The sequence below is a fragment of the Ranitomeya imitator genome, chromosome 2, assembly GCF_032444005.1.
Source record: "Ranitomeya imitator isolate aRanImi1 chromosome 2, aRanImi1.pri, whole genome shotgun sequence".
In the NCBI taxonomy this organism is placed as follows: domain Eukaryota; kingdom Metazoa; phylum Chordata; class Amphibia; order Anura; family Dendrobatidae; genus Ranitomeya; species Ranitomeya imitator.
In genome coordinates this window covers 652912472-652921160 of record NC_091283.1, presented here as the reverse complement: position 1 = coordinate 652921160, position 8689 = coordinate 652912472, and the positions used below count along the sequence as shown (strand labels likewise).

Here is an 8689-nt window from a genome sequence, read left to right as displayed (position 1 = left end):
TAACTGGGGGCCAGGGCACGCGTAACGACATATACTCAGCCACGACTACGGCCCTGGCCCGGCCTTTAACATTGACAGGAAGTCAGTCTCTTACGTCATGTGACCTGCAAGATGGCCTCATCACCGATAGATCCCTCCTGCAGCTCGGACTCTTCTCACCGCTGGCCTCAGCCTCCTTGTCGCTCTGTACGTCCTCCCATGCAGATAAAGAAGTGGCTGAAGACTTGTCTAAAAGAAATCCTGTCTCTGCTGTCATAGCAGCCAATCAGAGAGTAGCGTTCATGTACTTTCTATAAGTGATCAGTGACATAGTAGGGGAGAGCGGCCGATGCTGCATCACATCAGGCACCATCACACCTGTCTAAGGGTCTGTGCACTCATCAGGGATTTGGTGCAGAAATTTCTGCATCTCTTGCAGGAAAAACACCGTCGTAATAACGCGCGGTTTTGCTAAGTTTTGTTACTTGCGTTTTTGGTGCAGATTTCATTTCAAAAACCTGACCTGCACATCCAAACATAGACTGAGTGTGAACAGGTGCTGAACCCAGAGTCGCCAACTCGTATATAGTTAGGTCAATAGGGCAGCACACTGCAGCGCCAAAACATGCAAACTTGAAAACACGAAATTTGAACTGCATTACTGCACTTGAAATATGAAAAATGAGAGCTTTTAGCGCATAAAAATGGCCAGTTTTATGTGTACCTCGTAGCCACTTTACGGCATCTCTCTTATACGAGGTCCTACGCTTGACCTACCTCACTGAGAATAAACGTCTCCATCTGAATGGGTACATGTGAAACCTCTTCTTGGACTCAAATTCTCTCTCTCTGTGGAGGGGTATTGGACCTACTATAATTAAAACACCTGAAGCTAGGAGGTCAAGCGTAGGACCTCGTATAAGAGAGATGCCGTAAAGTGGCTACGAGGTACACATAAAACTGGCCATTTTTATGCGCTAAAAGCTCTCATTTTTCATATTTCAAGTGCAGTAATGCAGTTCAAATTTCGTGTTTTCAAGTTTGCATGTTTTGGCGCTGCAGTGTGCTGCCCTATTGACTTAACTTTGGTGCAGATTTGTCCCCACTCATTAGTATGGGTGAAATCTACAGGAAAAACGCTGAAAGAAATAGCAACGTGTCCATGAAACTTCAGGATTCTCATTCACTTTTGTGGCATTAGGAAACGTTTCACGTTTTGTGACAAATTTTCACTGAAAAAACGCAGCAACAACACAATTTGTGCACACTGCCTAGAGCAGCACTGTCTGCTTTGCCCATAACAATTGTCCAGCTGGACAATGTTTATAGGAGAGAGGAATTGAGTTTTACTCAACTTTGCTGGTAATTTTGCCCATAACAACCAATCAGAGATCAGCTGTTATTATACCAAAGCAGTTTCAGAAATGAAAGCTGAGCTTTGATTGGTTGCTATTGACAACAAAGACAATGAATTGAACAGTTTTGATAAATGAGGCAGAGACCCTGCATTACACATCATGGGCAGCAGCTCCATGCCACTGATCTACCACTGCTGTCAGGAGATGGGAGCAAGGACAACTGAGGAGAATCCAGCAATATGGGGAATGTAGTCTGCATTACAGGAGCCATGTAAGAGAAAAGCTCAGTATGGAGATACCGCAGACATGGCACCTCCGCTACACCAGGTACACACAAGGCAAACACAGGGATTTCTTCTGGGTTTTTTTTATTTCAGTCACTGCAGCATTTAAAGGGGCTATGTCACCAAGGTTTTGACACCTAATCTTACCTATGATATTATGGAGATATATATAGATACATAATATATAAAGAGAAATGTGTCACTTATTGAGCTGCTTGCTGTAGTTTGGACAAAAGCACTGTTTTATCAGCAGGAGATTATGACTAGCGAACTGTGGGAGAGGCTGTGGCGGGGCTGTGGTAGGTCTTTATGTGGTGCCCTATTACATATTCATCAGTATGGCTTCTGACAGGTCACTGATCCCTGACTGACCTGCCCCCTATATTACAAACTGAACATGATATGGTTTGAAAAAAGCAAAAAAAAAAACGCATTCCGCAGGTGGGTACAGTGGATAATTTGCCAATGCCATTTTGTTTAAGAAAATTATGATTTTTTTTTTTTTTAAAACAAAGCTATGCGTCGAAAGCAAACAGAAATATTTATATTATCCACCTTATCATTCATCACCAGCACCTGCCTGATGAATGAATGTGATTTTTTTTTTTCAAAACCATACTATATTCAGTATATAATATATGAAGACCCCCCCCCCACACACACACACACAGGCCGCCCCGGAGCACAAGAATCTCATTAACCAAAGACTGCAAATAAAGATTAAATAACAACCACAAGATGGATTTAATCAACCAAGGTTTCATTGTAATCAGTGTAACAGCGCTGACCTGACACTGCCTGTAGTTTATTGTGTAATGCTATATATGCTACTGCGCAGGTGCTGTTGGCAGCGCTTTTTTGGTAGAGACCTGACACTGTGTGTAGGTTGCTGTGCACAATCCTGCTGACAGGTTTCCTTTAAATTGGTAAACTGCATACAACCCCTATAATCATCTGCTCTAATATAAAGTTGTGTTTTTTTAATTTTTCATTATGAAAGATTTAATATAATTTTGCTGATTTTTTTTTTATCCCTGGGTAACATGTGGAGATATAAAACATGTACAATAATCTTCACTATAATTACTAGCTATATTTCTCTACTTACCTGAGTTTCTCGGGTCCTCCTGCAGGTCTTCTTTCTTTTGAATAAATGTCTTTTTGATAGGTGTCTTTCCTTTCTCTAAACAGTCCAGTCTGATTCTTCTGTTCTTCCATACTTTACTCTGGACAATGACATCTTCATGCACTTGGTCGATATCTGGGGTGGGAGACATCTTCCGTCCTGAGTCTGGTTTCTTCCTCTTTTTTTTTTCCTTTCTTTGGGGCTTTTTGATTGAAGACTTCTTATCAGCTGATGAGCCCATGTGTCTTCTGTTCTTTAATCCTTCACTCTGTCCAATGACGTCCTCATCCACTCGCTCCATCTCTGGGGTGGGAGACGTCTTCTGTCCCGAGTTTGTCTTTTTAATCTTTTTTCCACTCTTTTTGGGTTTCTTGATTGAAGACTTCTCATCAGCCGATGAGTCCAAGTATCTTCTTTTCCTCACTCTCTTCCTCCCTACAACCTCTTCTTTCTCCATATTAGCGCTTTTCTCACAGTCCGCAGACAGCTTCTTCACCTTCACTAGCCAACTCCAACTGTCACTTTCCTCAACTGTCAACTGAGCGCACAGGCACCTGGATGGCACTGGTCATGTGATCAGTAACTGTCCAATAATATTCCAGGGTATATGCTACATTATAAGTATTGGAATCTATCAGTTTGATATAAGGGTTGTACTAAAATTAAATCTGTTTCTGTTCTATTGTTTATTTAAACTTTATCTTTTTCATTTTCAATCACTTCAGTATTATCTCACAGATAATTTTAAGATTTTAGAGCCTATTTTAACAATATGCTGTATTATTTATGCAGACGAAAAATCAAAATATAGGGGTCTACAGTCATGGACAAAAATTTTGAGAATGAGACAAATATTAATTTTTCCAAAGTCTAGTGCTTCATTTTTTCTAATGGCAATCTGCATATACTCCTGAATGTCAGAGTGATCAGCTTAACAGCAATTACTGTACTTACAAAGTCAATATTTGCGCAGAAAATGAACTTTAACCCCCAAAACACATTTCAACATCATTGCAGTCCTGCCTTAAAAGGAGCAGCTAACATCGTTTTAGTGATTGATCCATTAACACAGGTGTGGGTGTTGATGAGGACAGGGCTGGCGATCAATCAGTCATGATTAAGTAAGAATGACATCACTGGACACTTTAAAAGGAGGCTGGTGCTTGGTATCATTGTTTCTCTTCAGTTAACCATGGTTATCTCTAAAGAAACACGTGCAGCCATCATTGCACTGCACAAAAATGGCCTGACAGGGAAGAGTATCGCAGCTACAAAGATTGCACCTCAGTCAACAATCTATCGCATCATCAAGAACTTCAAGGAGAGAGCTTCCATTGTTGTCAAAAAGGCTCCAGGTGCCCAAGAAAGACCAGCAAGCGCCAGGACCGTATCTTAAAACTGTTTCAGCTGCGGGATCGGACTACCAGCAGTGCTGAGCTTGCTCAGGAATGGCAGCAGGCTGGTGTGAATGCTTCTGCACGCACTGTGAGGCCGAGACTCTTTGAGCAAGGCCTGGTTTCAAGGATGGCAGCAAAAAAGCCACTTCTCTCCAGAAAAACCATCAGGGACCGACTGATATTCTGCAAAAGGTACAGGGAGTGGACTGCTGAGGACTGGGGCCAAGTCATTTTCTCTGATGAATCCCCTTTTCGATTGTTTGGGACTTCTGGAAAACAGCTTATTCAGAGAAGAAGAGGTGAGCGCTACCACCAGTCTTGTCTCATGCCAACTGTAAAGCATCCTGAAACCATTCATGTGTGGGGTTGCTTCTCAGCCAAGGGAATCGGCTCACTCACAGTCTTGCCTAAAAACACAGCCATGAACAAAGAATGGTACCAGAATGTCCTCCAAGAGCAATTTCTCCCAACCGTCCAAGAGCAGTTTGGCGCCCAACAATGCCTTTTCCAGCATGATGGAGCACCTTGCCATAAAGCAAAGGTGATAACTAAATGGCTCATGGAACAAAACATAGAGATTTTGGGTCCATGGCCTGGAAACTCCCCAGATCTTAATCCCATTGAGAACTTGTGGTCAATCACCAAGAGACGGGTGGACAAACAAAAACCAACAAATTCTGGCAAAATGCAAGCATTGATTATGCAAGAATGGACTGCTATCAGTCAGGATTTGGTCCAGAAGTTGATTGAGAGCATGCCAGTATGTGATATAAACATCAGACAAACACTAATAAAAACCAGAGGGCAGCAGATCATGTGAAAATATAATTTTGGTGTCATTCTCAAAAATTTTGGCCATGACTGTACATTATTTCAATCTAGTGGCTACGAACAAAGCTAGCGAGAAGAGTTTCTCATCCACTGCTGTACTAAGTATAAGCCATGAATGAAATGACAATGCTAAGTACAATAATGCTTGCTTTTATTGCTGCCTATGCAGAGCAGAGAAGTCTATGAAAAACTCATCTTTTTTTTAAATTGTAAATTTTATTGAAAACGTCTCAAATTTTACAGGAAAAAAAAATTAGGTATTTTAGATTTTTCGCTATCATTTCTAGGTTAACAACCAGTCTTATACTATAATAATAGTTAAACATTTTCAAGTAGATAAAGAGTACAATTTTACAAACAAACGCACAGACTCAGACAAAAGGAAAGAGGGAGTAAATGATGTGGAATGTTATGACCTAGTTATATCCATCTCATAGAGGTCATATTTTTAACATGACCCAAAAGGAATCCCAAGGAGACCAAACAAGGTTAAATCTCTCTACAGCTTTGTCATTAAGGGCTGCCCAGTATTCAAATTTTCTGATATCCTTGATGTGAGAATATACATCTAGTTGGGAAAGTGGAGAGGTTTGCTTCCAGTGGTAGGCAATCAAACAGCGTGCTGATGTCAATATATGTAATAATAATCTTTATTTTAATATAGCGCTATCATATTCCGCAGCGCTTTACACACATTATCATCGCTGTCCCCACTGGGGCTCACAATCTAAATTCCCTATCAGTATGTCTTTGGAATGTGGGAGGAAACTGGAGTACCCGGAGGAAACCCACGCAAACACGGAGAGAACATACAAACTCCTGTAAAAGTAATCTAAAGGATCTCTTAGATATGGACTCAGGGAAAATATTTAATAGAAAGGGCTGGGGACTTAATGGGAGATCCACTCCAAAAACTTGCTTAATGAGGAGTTGAACTATTGCCCAGAACAGTTTAATTAGTGGACAGTCCCAAAAAATGTGAACTATAGAACCTCTAGACAGGATGTATCGCCAGCCAAGGGAAGGAATAGATGGGTCCATTTTATGTAAAAACTCAGGCGTATGGTACCAGAGAAGAAGGAGTTTGTACTGATTTTCTTTGCATGAAATACAAGATGCAGTCTTGTAGTCACGGGGTTCAAAGTTCTCACAACACATCTAGATAAGTTCCTTGGGGGTCTATTTTCCAATATGTGGTCACTTGTGGGGGGTTTCTACTGTTTAGGTACATTAGGGGCTCTGCAAACGCAATGTGACGCCTGCAGACCAATCCATCTGAGTCTGCATTCCAAATGGCGCTCCTTCCCTTCCGAGCCCTCCCATGCGCCCAAACGGTGGTTCCCCCCCACATATGGGGTATCAGCGTACTCAGGACAAATTGGACAACAACTTTTGGGGTCCAATTTCTCCTGTTACCCTTGGAAAAATACAAAACTGAGGGCTAAAAAATAATTTTTGTGGAAAAAAAAAGATTTTTTATTTTCACGGCTCTGCGTTATAAACTGTAGTGAAACACTTGGGGGTTCAAAGCTCTCACAACACATCTACATGAGTTCCTTAGGGGTCTACTTTCCAAAATAGTGTCACTTGTGGGGGGTTTCAATGTTTAGGCACATCAGTGGCTCTCCAAATGCAACATGGCGTCCCATCTCAATTCCAGTAAATTTTGCATTGAAAAGTCAAATGGCGCTCCTTCCCTTCCGAGCTCTGCCATGCGTCCAAACAGTGGTTTACCCCCACATATGGGGTATTAGCGTACTCAGGGCAAATTGTACAACTTTTGGGGTCCAATTTCTTCTCTTACCCTTGGGAAAATAAAAAATTGGGGGCGAAAAGATCATTTTTGTGAAAAAATTTTTTTTATTTTTACGGCTCTGCATTATAAACTTCTGTAAAGCACTTGGTGGGTCAAAGTGTTCACCACATATGGGGTATCAATTTTCTCAAATTTACATTTTTTTCACAAATAAACGCAGGTAATATCAAAGAAATGTTACCACTATCATGAAGTACATAAAGGGACAGTGGTCAGAATTGTAAAAATTGGCCCGGGCAGGAAGGTGAAAACAGGCGAAATGATACAGTGATGACTGTGAATACAGGCTGGGATGAGGGGACAGAACACTGAATGCGCAGGTGCTGAGTCCTCTGTAATGGTGCAGCACAATTCACATCCCCATCCGACGACCACCTGAAAATCCCACCCCGATCCCCCAACCACAGGACGGCGGCCGCCCGGGCTCAGCGAGACATGAAACTAATGCATCATGGGAGCTGAAATCGCTAAGGCAGTGTGAGACACCATAAGCATTCAAGGGTCATGAACTACATCCCCCACAATGCACTGGCCACAACAGTCAGCCAAGCCAACCACAGACATGGAAAGCGAGCAGCTGGCTCCTCCGTCCTCTCCGTGTCTCCCCCCTCCACCCAGTGTCATCTCCAGCAGCCACAACAGTGCACCACAATGCTTCCTGCTATCGGGCCTGCGCTAAAGGATAGGCCCCGCCCCTTCCGGTGACAGCAGCCACTCACATGGGCCTGACGTCACCACAGCAGAGGTGAGTTACCCTGTGCCGGATGTGGCAGTGACGGTGAGGGGTGGAAAGGCAGAAGTGACTGGCAGCCAGCAGGTGGGTGCGTTTCCGGCAACCATGGAACAGGTCTTTGTTGGCACAGTGGCGCCCCTTATCTGCAGGCTGGCACGGCGGCGTCCCTTATCTGCAGGTGGAGCAGTATGGCACGGCGGCATCCCTTACCTGCAGGCTGGCACAGTGGCGTCCCTTACGTGCAGGCGGAGCAGTATGGCACGGTGGCGTCCGTTATCTGCAGAATGGCACGGTGGCGTCCCTTACCTGCAGGCTGGCACGTCTACGTCCCTTACCTGCAGGCTGGCACGTCTACGTCCCTTACGTGCAGGCGGAGCAGTATGGCACGGCGGCGTCCCTTACCTGCAGGTGGAGCAGGCTGGCACGGCGGCGTCCGTTACCTGCAGGCTGGCACGGCGGCGTCCGTTACCTGCAGGCTGGCACGGCGGCGTCCCTTAGGCCTCTTTCACACTTCAGTCTTTTGGCGTCAGTCTAAAACCGCCATTTTCCTCAAATAACGGATCCGTCATTTTTTTTGACGGATCCGTTATTTTCCCATAGACTTGCATTAGTGACGGATGGTCGTCCGTTCCATCCGCCATGCGACGGATCCGTCGAAATTTGGCGGACGTTTTCTGAAAATAGACGGACATTGGAACGTTTTTTGTCAACGCCGAAATGGCGGATCGCGACGGATCCGTCGCGTCCGCCATTCCATAGAATGGGCGCCTATGGGCGACGGATCCGCCGCAACCGTTTTTTCGGCGGATCCGTCGCCCCAATCCGTTTTTTCAATTGCGCATGCTCCAAAAAGTAGATACTTCTCCCAGACAACCCCCAAGTAACGGATCCGTCAAAAAAACGGATCCGTTAGAACCGTTTTCGCAACAATTGTGACGGATCCGTCAATCCGTCACTGTCGGTAGTGACTGACGCCAAAAGACTGAAGTGTGAAAGAGGCCTTACCTGCAGGCGGAGCAGGCTGCACTAGATTTTAAGGAGGGTTTGTCCTTTTTGAAAACATTATTTTGTTGCTGACGGTTTTCTTAATCTTCCTCCTTTCCCATTACTGTCCATGTTCCATATTAGCCATTATAATGTCACTGAATATCATGTACTTTGTCCA

General features: G+C 43.9%; 1 protein-coding gene across 1 annotated transcript in view; it reads left to right on the top strand.

Moving 5' to 3' along the window:
• The first annotated feature begins 7517 nt into the window (after positions 1-7517).
• Positions 7518-8689, top strand: part of LOC138667079 (uncharacterized) — a 45794-nt gene continuing 44622 nt past the window's right edge. Inside the window, exon 1 of the mRNA XM_069755356.1 lies at positions 7518-7608. The gene's annotated coding sequence lies outside the window, so the exon portion shown is untranslated. The remainder of the gene's footprint in view (positions 7609-8689) is intronic.